The following is a 14,129-nucleotide window of genomic DNA, read 5'->3' on the forward strand; positions in this document are numbered from 1 at the left end:
ATATCATCACTAAATCCCTTATGTCAATTCATACCATTTAGTGCTATGATAAAGACAAAGCTTTCATAGAAGCTGTCTCTGGGATGAGGGCTCCTGGTAAGAGGGTTTAAAATGCTAACCAACAACCTTGGGGTGTGTAATTCTGATTAGAGAAGTTTGTATTTTATTTAAGTGCCTATACAATAAACTATAATATTTGCTATTACAATATTTATGCTATAATATGTTAAAGTAGATTTAAAATATTTTAGACTGAATGAATTCATTTAATAAATATGAATCAAATATTTATAAGTTTCTAGGCACCATGCTGGAGAGTGGTAATAACAAGAAATGTAAAATATGATTCCTATCTTCAGATTGTTTGAAATCTAGGCCTGAGATATGTGGACTTTAAACAGGCAATCATTTGTGTTCCTATGCCCTGGGAGTTGGGTGGGTAATGCAGACCTGGATATGGCACATGCAATAATTTAGATATGAAGTTTCTATAGTTTCCCTGTGGGAACGTGTTCCCAGCATCATACATTGGCAATCTTCCAGATCCCTTAGGGATGAACAATGTGACTATATGTATGTTTTTTTCTTAACTGATATCTTTTAGGTTTCATGTTTCCCTTTACTTTTTATATCTCAGCAACTTGCTTTGAAATAAAAGCCCCGATAATTCATCCTTTGCTGCGAGTGGAGAGTTGATAGTATGCAGGTTTCCTTCTACCTGTATGTTGGATACATCATCCTTACCCTACCTCCTAACGATAATAAAACACCCAGGAAGTCTGCCCTATTCTCTCTGAAAGCCTCACCGAGTGAGTAATAAACATTTGCACACTCTTGATGTGTCTATGTGTAGAATCGTTCTTGACATTCAAACTAAATTATGACTCTGGGTCCATCCTGCTTCTTCAGGTATCCAAATACCCAGAAGTTGAGACAAGCCCCAGGTCTTAAAAATTCTCTGATTCTCCAAATATGACTCATGAGTCATGTGACTCATGGAATATATTTATGATGACTGTCATAATATAAAATGTGTTTTGTCACTATCTAATTGCTTGATGATTGTTCTCTATTTTGTGTTATAATTTCTCATAGGAAATTTGTATTTTAGTATTTATCATGGCTCTTTTCCTGTGATTCTTTTTAACAATTATTTGTATAACATTTGCAATGATTATGATGAATGCCACTTTCTAAAGTACAAAAATACAGCAACACTCTGGGAAGAACACACTTTAGGCAGAGTCAAAGAATGGTTATCAGTGGAAAATAGTTGTGAACAAATATGTTCACATATTTGACTAAGAATGGAAGGCATGTGTGGCCATCCTCAGCTTGCATAGGATATGGGCTGAAGAAATCCACCATATTTAAACATACATGCATGCAGGTTATCATAATGCAATAAACATATGTTTACGGAAACTATTTCACATTCTATTATACATGCTTAGTATGAGACATGTCATGCTATAGGAAAACAAAGGATTATGGGTAGCATCTAGAAGGCTGGTAAGAGCTTAGGTAACATTATGGGAGAACATTTTAGAAGGACAACATGGTGAGGGCCAGAAGTTTTAAGTGGTACACTATAATAGGCCAAATTCAAAGATGATCAAATGACTCTCACCCTTGTAAGATCTGTCCCAGAGTATAGGAAGAACTTGTAACTTCTAATCAATATGATATGGCCCATGATGGGATGTCATTTCTACAAGGAAAAGTGAAGGATTTAAAAAATACAATTAAAGTCCCATACAAATTTACTTTTAATTTATCAAAAGGTCCTGGTTGGACCTGAGTTAATCTGTTGAGCACTTTAAAAACAGGTCTCAAGGTCACAGAGGAGAGAGAAAAGAGAAGTAAGAGCAGGTGCTTTCCTGATGGCTTTGAGGAAATATTTTGCTATGTGTAGGAAGGGACTTTACAGGAAACTGACAGTGTCTTGGAGGAGCTAAGGCCTCTGCTTACAGCTAGAAAGAGCAGAATTCTGCTGACAACCAGTGCATTTGAGAGAGAAGCACAATGTTTGGATGAGAGCATAAAAGCAGCCCCCATCTAAGTAAAGCAGTCACTGAGCTAGGCTGATCTGTAAACACCAGGAGATAATAATTTGTTACATGGAATTCAAAATCAATAAATAGACTTGCGTGAACATATTAACATTTTATAAAGATCCTTTGATAATGAGGTGGAAAATTATCCATAGGGATATATATTAGTTTTCTATGCTGCCCTAACAAATTACCACAATGGCTTGAACAAGATAAATTTATTACCTTTCTCTTCTTTAGGTCAATAGATGGACACTATACTTATCAGGATAAACCCATGGTCTCAGGAGCCTGCATTTTTTTCTGGAAGTTCCATTTTTCAATGAGCTTCAGTCCTTGGCTTATGGCTATTGCCTCCCTCTTCAAAGACAGTAATGTCAAAACTCTGACCCTTTTTATGTCATCACATCTCTCTCTGATCACAGTCAGGAAATGTTTCAACTTTTAAGGATTTTTGTGTTTAGATCAGATCTTCCCAGAAAACTCAGGATGATCTCCTCCTCATCCAAAAGTCCTTAAATTTAATTTGCCACCTCCCTTTGTCATATAAGGTAGCATTCACAGGTTATAGGAACTAGTTTATAAGCACCCAAGAACAGTCATTTTTCTGCCTACAATATTATGTAGTCTGAAAGAGCAGATCTAGTTAGGAAGTTAACATAGGAATCTTACAAGAAATGAAAATCCAAAACAGGACAGTTAGAATGGCAAAAAATAATCTTGAAGAAATGTTAGTAGGTAGATTGCTAGAACAGATTTTTATATGGAGAACACAGTGGCAGAGGAGACATACAAGGCATAGCTAAACAAGAAGCAGCATAACTTATTGAAACAGGCCACCTATGATGAGAAGATGCTACATGTAAAATATAAAAATGGAATCAGTGTTTGATATGCTGAATTTAAGTTTTTGTGGGATATGGAGTTATTAATGTGCCTCACAAAAATGACAACCTAGAAATCTGCTGGGCAGGAAGAGGAAGGTGGAGCATGGGAGATAATTAGAGTATCCTGGAAGACAGAAAAGTGGAAGTGACCAGCAAAAATGAGTCAAAATCACAGAGTGAGACTATACAGTAAAGACTAGAGAGAGTTAACAGCTGGAGACAGAACTCCAGGAACACTCACTTTTTGACTGATGAAGAAAAGAAGCCAGCTAACAATACTGAACTGTAATAGGTAGCAGCATAAGAGGGGAAACAGCAGCCGACTCTGGCCATGCATCTTGCTAGAGTTTGCTCTTGAATGTCCCTCCAAGGACCCTTGTGATAAAGGGTTGATCCTCAGGATGGTGCTATTGGGAGGTACAGAGGAGCCTTTAAGAGGTGGGGACTAGTGGGAGGTCCTTAGGTCATTGGGGATTTGGAACCCTGGCCTTTTTCTTTATTTTCTTTCCACCATGAAGCAAGTGACTTTACCCTTCCACGTGATCCTGCCTTGTTGAGCTGCCTCATCACAGGACCAAAACAATGGAATCAATCAGTGATGGACTGAAAGCTCCAAAACTGCCAAGAGAAAACTTTTCTTTTACAAGTGGATTATCTCAGGTACTTTGCTATAGTAACATAGAGCTGACTACCACAGTTGAAAGAGCACATGCGTCCTAATGAGTGGTTATGGTGGCGATGACATAAAGAAATTAGGTTAGATCAAAGCTGACAAACTGTGATCAAACTTTACATGAAGGAAAATTTACCTGTTTCAGTGCAAGTATCTGTAGCAGCTGCTGGAGGAAGGTGTGTTAGGAGAAGGAGTTTTGCCTTGGCCATAGAAAGTTATGTCTCCTCTCTTTAAAACATTGTGAATAAGTTTGGTAATCATGATGAAAACATTTATAGTCCCTGTTTGTTTTCCATATGGGTATACCCTTTTGATTGTCACATTAGAATTCACAGTAAATGATGGGAAAGTTAATGGAAGGATAAATACATAGTGGTACTCAAAAGAGGAAAATGTTGAACTAATATTCGGCATCCTTATTAGTATGGATAGGATGGGTATTTTAAGTGTAGAATTTAATTCACATTTTTGCATAAATGGGAGCTGCAATTATTTTCTTACACAAAGGGATGCCCACATGGAGGAAATAACTTCTAATTATGTTCAGTTTAATTTGAATGTAAATGTGCTCCTGGCATTAGGACCCTACTGAATCCAACACCTGCTGTCTTAAAAAGGCTTAGCATTTGAAGTGGCTGTAACTTGAAACAGTCCTTTATCATAGTTCCTGATTCAGCAAAGGCCATGTTAGAAGATCTTGTGTTTGAAATTCTACTTTTTCTGTGAACTTAGGAAAAATTTTAAATGAAAGCTCTTACCATCATCAATAGAATGAAAAAAGTTCATTGAAAGATTTTAATCTTTGAAGGTAAGAAAATTCCTTGGTTTTACCTAGAAGCTGTTAAGGATGGTTTAGGCCCACTGTTTCCTTCAATTACTTAGGAAGCTGCTGTATTTGAAAACAGGTTTCATATGAGAAAACATATCCTATCTGTTTTTATGAAGTAGGCCAAATAGTTTGTGCTCAACCACCTTTATATTATGGGATTATGAGCTGTTGACTTAAATGAGATGTTGACACAATGAGATGTTATCTTACCCCAGTCAGAATAGCTATTATCAGAAAGACAAAAATGACCATTGCTTGTGAGGATGTGGAGAAAGGGGAATTCTTATACTCTGTTGGAGGAAATGTAAGTTAGTGCAACCACTATGGGGAACAGCATGGAGGTTCCTCACAAAAGTAAAAATGGAGTTACTATATGGTTTAGCTACCCATGTCTGGGAATATATCTGAAGGAAATTAAGTCAGTATCTCAAGGACATCCTGTAATAACCCATAATTATTGCTGTAGTATTCATAATAGCTAAGGTATGAAATCAATGAAGGTGCTCAGCAAATGGATAAAGAAAATGTAGTATATAATATGCATAGTAGAATATTGTTCAGTCATAAAAAGAATGAAATCTGACCATTTGCAACAAAATGGGTGGAACTAGAGCACATTATATTAACTGAAATACATCAGTCAGAGGAAGATACATTCTGCATATTCTTTCTTACATGTGGATATTTTAAAAAAGTTGATGGGAATGTAGAATTGTGATTACTAGGGATTGAAAAGGATGAGGAGAGAGAGTTAGTGGAAGGTTAGATATATGTACCAAACACAGTTAGATCAAATAAGTTGTAGTTGTTCTATGGAACAGTGTGAGAAATGAACTAAGTCACAAAAGTTATCCAACCACTAGTGAGTAGTTTTGTCTTAAACATCCAGGATGGATGGCATCAGACTATAGGAAGAATCTGATTGCAAGTGAAATTGAAGGATTGGGAGGAGTGGGTATTAATTTACCCAGCTATAAAATAACACTAAAAGTTATGTGTTCTCAAGTTGTGAGAATTTCAGCTTTTTCCTCAGAAAAGTTTTTCAATAGGAAGTATTTTTTCATATCATATTGTCATCATCATTATCACATTTCTATTTATATCACATTTACTATGTGTCAGCCATTGTTCTAAATGCTTTACCTACCTTCATTACTTTAGTCACTGTCTAAAATGATACTGCTCTTCCCAGGTATAGTGGTACATGGCTGGAATCCCAGCAGTCAGGAGGCTGGGGGTAGGAGGATCATAAGTTCAAGGGCAGCCTGGGTTACATAGCAAGACCAGGTCTCTAAAAATAATGCACTTGGATAGAAATATTTCCTTTCACAGATAAGTAAACTCCACATGCAAGTCATAGCACCTTAATTATCTTTTCAGTTAATGCATATTTTACTCCATCTATATTTGCTGTCTTTTGTTACACAATAAATTACTACAAATCATAACAGCAAAGAAGTACAAACACTGGCATCTCACACAGCTTCTGGGGCCTAAGAATCTGGAGTGACTTAGCTTTGTGATTCTAGCTCAATGTATCTCATTAAGTTGCAATCAAATGTCACTGTGACAATCATCACCTTAGCTGGAGCTTCCAAGCCTGGTAACTCACGTGGCCTTAGTTTCTTGTTAAAAGATTCTCTCTGGCCCAGCCTATAATTCTAGTTACTTGGGAGGTGGAAATCAGGAGCATCATGGTTTGAGACTAACTGGGTTTTTTTAAACAAAAAGTTAGTGAGACCTCATTTCAACAAAAAAGCTGGGCATAGTGCATCACATCTTTCAATCCAGCAGCTGTGCATAAGGCATACATGGGAGGAACCCGGTCCAGGCAGGCCTGCCTGATTTTAAAAACCCCAGTACTAAAAAAAGGAGGATTTGTCTATGGTACTGCTCCTGCCATGAAAGCTGACTTTCCCTAGAACAGAGAGTGGTGGTAGTAAAGTGGGGGGCAGGGGGGAGGAGAAAGAGAGAGAGAGAGAGAGAGAGAGAGAGAAATAGTGATTTCGATAGCAATTTTAGAAGTAACATACTATTACTTCTACTGTGCTCTGTGGATTACACAGACCCACCTTGGGGCAGTGTGAGAGGACTAGTAATGGAAGTGAATTCCAGATGTGGATTTTTTTGGAGACAGGATATTGCTATGAATCTCAGGCTGGTCTTGAACTCACAGTTCTCCAGTGTGCACCTACAAGTGGTGGGGTTACAGGCATGCTACACCATGCCCGGCTTAGATGTGAATTTCAAAGGGCCATCTTGGAATCTGGCTACTACCCCTGTACACAGCAGATAGAAACTTTACTTGACAGTTATATGGTAAAATAATGAATATTGCATTGAATAGAACACATTTGTTTCCGTATTGCTCCTAACTTATTATCTATCATTGTTTTATCAGTGATTGAGTTTTAAAATATGCATTTCATAATAAATGGAAATAAATTTATTTTTCATGTATTTTCCTATCATATATTTATAATATATTGAATTTATTTTACTTGCTATTTTTTCCAGACTTACTGAGGTATCATTGAAAAAAATGTATCTATTTAAGTTGATCATGATTTCTTTTTATTTATTTATTTATTGATTGATTCATCTCTACCTGATCTCTTCACTACTGGTTACCTTCCAATATTTATCTCTGTCATTTTAAGGTTACTGTATTAGCTCCTCTGCAGTGGGGACATCAAACACTTTCAAGTTTTGGGTTTCCTATCTATCCCAATTCCCCCATATGTGCTCTCCCCTTTGTATGTGACTAAAGTCCAATAACATTGCTGAATTTCCCCTAGATCTAAAGTTTGCATGTGAGGGAGAACATACGATTTCTGGTCTTCAGAGCTTGGTTAACCTCGGTCAAGATGATGTTCTCCAGTTCCATCCATTTACTTGAGAATAATAAGATTTCATTCTTCTTCACGGCTGAGTAAAACTCCATTGTGTATAGATACCACATTTTCTTAATCCATTCGTCAGTAGTGGGGCATTTTGGCTGTTTCCATAACTTGGCTATTGTGAATAGTGCTGCAATAAACATGGGTGTGCAGGTGCCTCTGGGGTAACCTGTGTCACAGTCTTTTGGGTATATCCCCAAGAGTGGTATTGCTGGATCATATGGCAGATCTATGTTTAGATTTTTGGGAAGCCTCCAAATTTTTTTGCAGAGTGGTTGCACCAGCTTGCATTCCCACCAGCAGTGTACAAGGGTTCCTTTTTCCCCAGATCCTTGCCAGCACCTGTTGTTGTTGGTGTTTTGGATGATAGCTGTTCTAACAGGGGTGAGGTGGAATCTTAGTGTGGTTTTGATTGTATTTCCTTTATGGCCAGAGATGGTGAGCATTTTTTCATATGTTTTTTGGCCATTTGGATTTCTTCTTTTGAGAAAGTTCTGTTTAGTTCAGTTGCCCATTTCTTTATTGGTTTATTGATTTTGGGGGAGTTTAATTTTTTGTGCTCCCTGTATATTCTGGTTATCAGTCCTTTGTTTGACGTACAGCTAGCAAATACTTTCTCCCACTCTGTGGGTGGTCTTTTCAGTTTAGAGACCATTTCTTTTGTTGTGCAGAAGCTTTTTACTTTTATGTAGTCCCATTTGTCCATCTTTTCTCTTAGTTGCTGAGCTGCTGGGGTTCTGTTGAGGAAGTCTTTGCCTATACCTATTTGTTCCAGAGTGTTTCCTGCTCCTTCCTGTGGTAACTTCAGAGTTTCAGGTCTGATATTAAGTTCGTTTACCCCCTGTGAGTTGATATTAGTACAGAATGATATATGGATCTAGTTTCAGTTTTTTGCAGATGGATAACCACTTTTCCCAGCAACATTTGTTGAAGAGGCTGTCTTTTTTCCATTATATATTTTTGGCATCTTTGTTAAAAATAAGATGGGCATAGCTGTGTGGATTCATATCCGGGTCCTCTGTTCTGTTCCACTGGTCTTCATTTCTGTTTTTGTGCCAGTACCAGGCTGTTTTTATTGCTATTGTTCTGTAATATAGTTTGAAGTCAAGTATTGTGATACCTCCAGCATTGCTCCTTTTGATGAGTATTGCCTTGGCTATACTATAGAGAGATTTTTCAATCTCTTTGATAAATGTCATTGGGATTTTGATGGGAATTGCATTAAACATGTAGATTGCTTTTGGTAGTATAGCCATTTTTTACTATGTTGATTCGACCAATCCATGAGCACGGGAGATCTTTCCACCTTCTGTAGTCTTCCTTGATCTCTTTCTTCAGGTGTTTGTAGTTCTCCTTGTAGAGGTCATTTACATCCTTTGTTAAATTTACTCCTAGGTATTTGAATTTTTTTTTTGAGGCTATTATAAATGAAATTGTTTTCCTATATTCATTCTCAATTTGTTCATTGTTTGTGTACAGAAAAGCTAATGATTTTTGTAAGTTGATTTGTGTCCTGCCATCTTGCTGTAGCTGTTTATGGTGTCTAGGAGTTTTTGGGTAGAGTTTTTGGTTCTTTAAGATATCAGATTATGTCATCTGCAAATAGGGATTTTTTGACAGTTTCTCTACCTATTTGTATTCCTTTTATTTCTTCTTCTTGTCTAATTGCTCTGGCTAAGAATTCCAAGACTATGTTTAATAGGAGTGGGGATTTTGGGCACCCTTGTCTCATTCCTGATTTTAGGGAAAATGGTTTAGGTTTTTCTCCATTGAGTATGATGTTGGCTATAGGTTTGTCATATATGCCCTTTACAATGTTGAGGTACATTCCTTCTATTCCTAGTTTTCTTAGAGCTTTTATCATGAAATGGTGTTGGATCTTGTTGAAGACTTTTTCTACATATATTGAGATGATCAAGTGATCAAAGGTTTTTGTCTTTGCTTCTTTAATGTGCTGTATTACATTTATAGATTTGCATATGTTGAACCACCCCTGCATCCCTGGGATGAAGTTGACATGGTCGTGGTGAATGATCTTTCTGATATGTTGTTGGATTCAGTTTGCCATTATTTTATTGAGGGTTTTTGCATCAATGTTCATTAGGGAAATTGGCCTATAGTACTCCTTTTTTGGTGGTGTCTTTGTCTGGCTTTGGGGTGAGTGTAATACTGGCTTCATAAAATGAGTTAGGCAGTGTTTCTTCCCTTTCTCTTTCATGGAAAAATTTAAGGAGAGTTGGTATTTGTTCTTCTTTAAATGTCTGAAAGAGTTCAGCAGAGAATCCATCAGGTACTGGACTTCTCTTTTTTGGGAGACTCTTTATTGCTGCTTCAATTTCATTTTATGTTATAGATCTATTCAGGTGATTTTTATCCTTTTGGTTCAATTTTGGATGGTCGTAAGTATCTAGAAATTTTCACATTTCTTCAAGATTTTCAAATTTATTGGAATATAGGTTCTCAAAGTAAACTGATGATTTCCGTGGTGTTTCTTGTTATTTCCCCTTTTGCATTTCTGATTTTACTGATTTGGGTTTTTTTTCTCTCCTCATTTTGGTCAGGTTTGCCAGGGGTCTGTCAATGTTGTTTATTTTTTCAAAGAACCAACTTTTTGTTTTGTTGATTCTTTGTATGGCTTTTTTTTGTTTCTATTTAATTCGTTTCAGCCCTTACTTTATTATTTCTCTCCTTTTGCTTGTTTTGGGTTTTGCTTGTTCTTGTTTTTCTAGGAATTTGACCTAATGGTTTAGGTCATTGATTTGAGATTTTTCTGTCTTTTTCACATATGCACTCAGGGCTGTAAACTTTTCTCTTAGGACTGCCTTTGCTGTGTCCCATAGGTTCCAATAGGTTGTGTTTTCATTTTCATTAACTCCCAGGAACCTTTTAATTTCCTCTTGTATTTCATCAATGACCCATTGATCATTCAATGGAATTGATGTTCAACTTCCAATTGTTTGCATGTTTTTTATTGCTGTTATTGTTGTTGATTTCTAGTTTTAATACATTGTGGTCAGATAGAATGCATGGGATTATTTCTATTTTCTTATATTTGCTGAGGCTTGCTTTGTGCCTTAAGAGATGATCAGTTTTGGAGAAGGTTCCATGAGCTGTTGAGATGAGTGTATATTGTGCAGAAGTTGGATGAAATATTCTGTAGACATCAGCTAGGTCCATTTGATCTCTGGTGTGATTTAGTTCTAGAATTTCTTTGTTGATTTTTTTTGTGTGGATAACCTATCTATGGTGATAGAGGGTAATAAAGTCTCCCGTACCACTGTGTTGGAATCTACATATGCTTTTAGATTCTTCAAAGTATGTTTGATGAAATTGGGTGCACTGACGTAGTGTGCATATTCATTGATCATTGTTATTTCCTTCTGGTGTATTTCCCCTTTTATTAGTATGGAATGTCCTTTTTTATCTCGTTTGATCATGTAAGCTTGAAGTTCACTTTGTCCGAGAAAAGTATTGCTACTCTTGCCTGTTTTCAGGGGCCATTGGCTTGATAAATCTTCCAGCCTTTCACCCTATGCCAGTGCTTGTTTCTGTTGATGAGATGGGTCTCCTGTAAACAACAGATTGTTTGATCTTCCTTTTTAATCCAGTTTGCCAAATGGTGTCTTTTGATACAGGGGAGTTAAGTCTGTTAACATTCAGTGTTAATATTGATAGGTATGTCATGATTCCTATCATTTAGTTGCTTTTGTTGTTTAAGGGTTTGATTGTGTGCAGCTGAATCAATGTTACTCTCTGAATCCTCGTCTTTTCTTTTCCTGTTTTGGTACTGCCTGTCCTTTCATGGTTTCTTTTGCTTTCATTTTCTTTCTGTATGCAGAATTCCTTGGAGAATCTTCTGTAGTGGTGGCTTGGTGGTCATATACTGTTTTAGTTTCTGCTTATCATGGAAGACTTTTGTTGCTCCATCTATTTTGAATGATAGTTTTGCTGGGTAGAGTATCCTAGGTTGGAGTTAAATTCATTCAGTGCCCAGAATACCTCACTCCATGCCCTTCTTGCTTTTAATATTTCCGTTGAGAAATCTGTTGTGATTTTGATGGGTTTACCTTTGTGTGTTATTTGTTTTTTCTCTCTTACAGTCTTCAATATTCTTTCTTTATTCTCTGTGCATTTTTTTTTAATTGATACTATGTCATGGGGTAGTTTTATTTTGGTCAAGTCTGTTTGGTGTCTTGGAGCCTTCCTATACCTGAATGGGCATAGCTTTCCATAGATTTGGGAAATTTTCTGTATTATTTTTTTGAATATATTATGAATCCCTTTTGCTTGCACTTCTTTTCCTTCTTCAATGCCCATGATTCTCATGTTTGGTATTTAGGTGGAGTCAGTGATTTCTTGCATATTCCTTTCACAGGTCTTGAGTTGTTTGACTAATAGCTCTTCCGTTTTTCCTTTAATTTCCATTTTACCTTCAAATTCTGAGATTCTGTCTTTGTTTGTTCTAGTCTGGTGGAGTGGCCTTCTATTGTGTTTTGTGTTTCTGTTTCATTCTTTTTTCTGAGGTTTTCCATATCATGGGTCACTTCCTCTTCAATATTGTCAATTTTCATCCTTAATTCATTTATCTCTTTATTTATGGTGTTTTCTGTTTTACTTTGGTGTTTATTTAGGGTTCCTATGTGATCATTTATTTGTTTCTGTATCTTCTCATATTCTTTATTTTTGATGTCTTGAAATTTCTTGATGGCCTCTTGTACATTTTGGTTAACCATGTTTAATAACATCTCCATGAAATGCTCAGTGATTTCTTGCAGGATTTCTTCTTTGATGATGTTCTTGTGGGCATCATTGGGTTCCTTGGCATTGTTTATCTTTGTTTTGTTGGATTCTGGAACTGGGTATTTGTTTTCTTCATTTCCCTCTGGTTCCTGTATTAAATTATTTTTGGGGGGAGAATGGTTTCTGTCCCTTTTTCTTTTTCTTTTTCTTTTCTTCTTTCCATTGCTCCACTTGGTACTGTGTAACTATGTTCTTGATAGGCTCCTTGGTGGTTTCAGTCACTTGTTTTCTTTCCTGGCTTAATTTTGTTTTGTGGCTGTATTGGGTTTTTAGCTTAGTGTGTGTGTGTGTGTGTGTGTGCTAATTTTGTCCTTGGTCTGGGTGTAATTTATTATTAACTAACTCACAATAGGAAAAGTAACAAAACAAAACAAACAAACAAAAACCAAAACCAAAAACCACAGAAATCAACAGGGAGAGATGAACAAACAAACAAAAACAAACAAACAAGAAACAAAATAAACACACACACACACAAAACAAAAACAAAAACAAAAAAAACCCCTCCAGTTTCATGAAATAAAATTTCAGTCTTAATTTGAATTCTGGTGTTACTCCTCCAACATTCAGTTCTGGTGTTAGTATTTAACCAGGTGGTTGGGTTGTGTTTTTTTTCTTTTGTCTTTCAGCAGCAACTGTTTAGTCAGGTCCTCCCTCAGTGAGGTGTGGCATTTTAAGTTTGTATGTTGTCCTCAGGTTCCAGAGATCAGCTCTGGAACCCATTAGCTGTTCTATGTTAGAGTTAAGTTTTTGCTGTGCTGGTTTACTGGGGGCTTGTGTCTTTGTCTCACCCCCTTTCTCTGGGGCAAGGTCAGATCTGTCAGCCAGCCCCCTGCTGTCAGAGTGTTATGATGGTTTGCTGATTGTTTTTCAATTTTGCAGGGCAGTTTGACTTTGGATGTTGCTCACTGGCTCAGGAGAAGAGCTTTGTGGACTGCTGTATTTCAGGTAGCAGCTTATCACTGGCCCGCTGTCACCCCTTCTGCCTTTCCAGCCTTTGTTTACTGAAAGTTCACATGGAGATCAGCTCCTTGCTTCTCCCCACCTTCTCTGGTGTGCTTATAGCACCCCACTCCCTGTTCTGTGGGCTAATTTTCAGTTCATTGTTCAATTTTTTTTTTTGCAGGGGGGTTGGTCAGTTTGCCTAGGGAGCTATGCTGGTTTATCCCTGGGTTGGCTGGGGGATACTGTGTAACACTTGGCGCTCACCTGTTGGTCTGCCGAATGTCTCCCTAGCAGGTTTGGAGCCAGTGTCTTGTGGTGTGGCAGCCCTCCTGTTTTCTCAGTATAAAATGGCGTGGAGACGCTTTCTACAGGCTGGGGGCTCAGGGTTTTATTTCTGCCAAGTGTGACTCCAGTGTCTTAGCAAGATTTTTGATTCATGGAGCTTACTCTGCTTCTGTGCCCTGGTTGCCCTCTTTGATCTCCACATGTTTTCTTTGATATATGTATACATTGTGACATGATAACCACAATCAAATAATTAATATTTTTATAATCTTACATAGCTTTTATATTTGTGGGATGTGTGTATGTGATTGCTTAAAATGAATGGGATATAGAAGCAATAGGAAAAGGGTTCTAGGAAATACCAATGCGTAAACGCACACACTCATTTTTTTTTCCTGTTTGTTGCAAGCCATAGTTTGCATTTGTCAAATGAGAAGAATGAAAGCTGCTCTAATGAGTCAAGACTTCCCTAATTCTAGGCACTACTTATGCAGTGGGGAAATCTGGATGATTAAATATAAGCTTGAATTTTAATTAGCTTTGGACACTTGAAGTTGACATCTATGTTTTGCTCCTCCCTGAGTTGTCTTTGCAATGACAATAAAAGGCTATTATCAAATTTCTTTCTTCCTACATTATGCTGCTGGAGTTAGTGGGGAAATAAGAGCAGTAACATAAGTAATACAGCTAAAAGTAGTGAACAAAGGTAAGGAAGTAAGTGGGTGAATGTTGTATTGTTTCTTTAATTAATAATAA

This window comes from Castor canadensis, chromosome 4 (assembly GCF_047511655.1).
Source record: "Castor canadensis chromosome 4, mCasCan1.hap1v2, whole genome shotgun sequence".
NCBI lineage: Eukaryota > Metazoa > Chordata > Mammalia > Rodentia > Castoridae > Castor > Castor canadensis.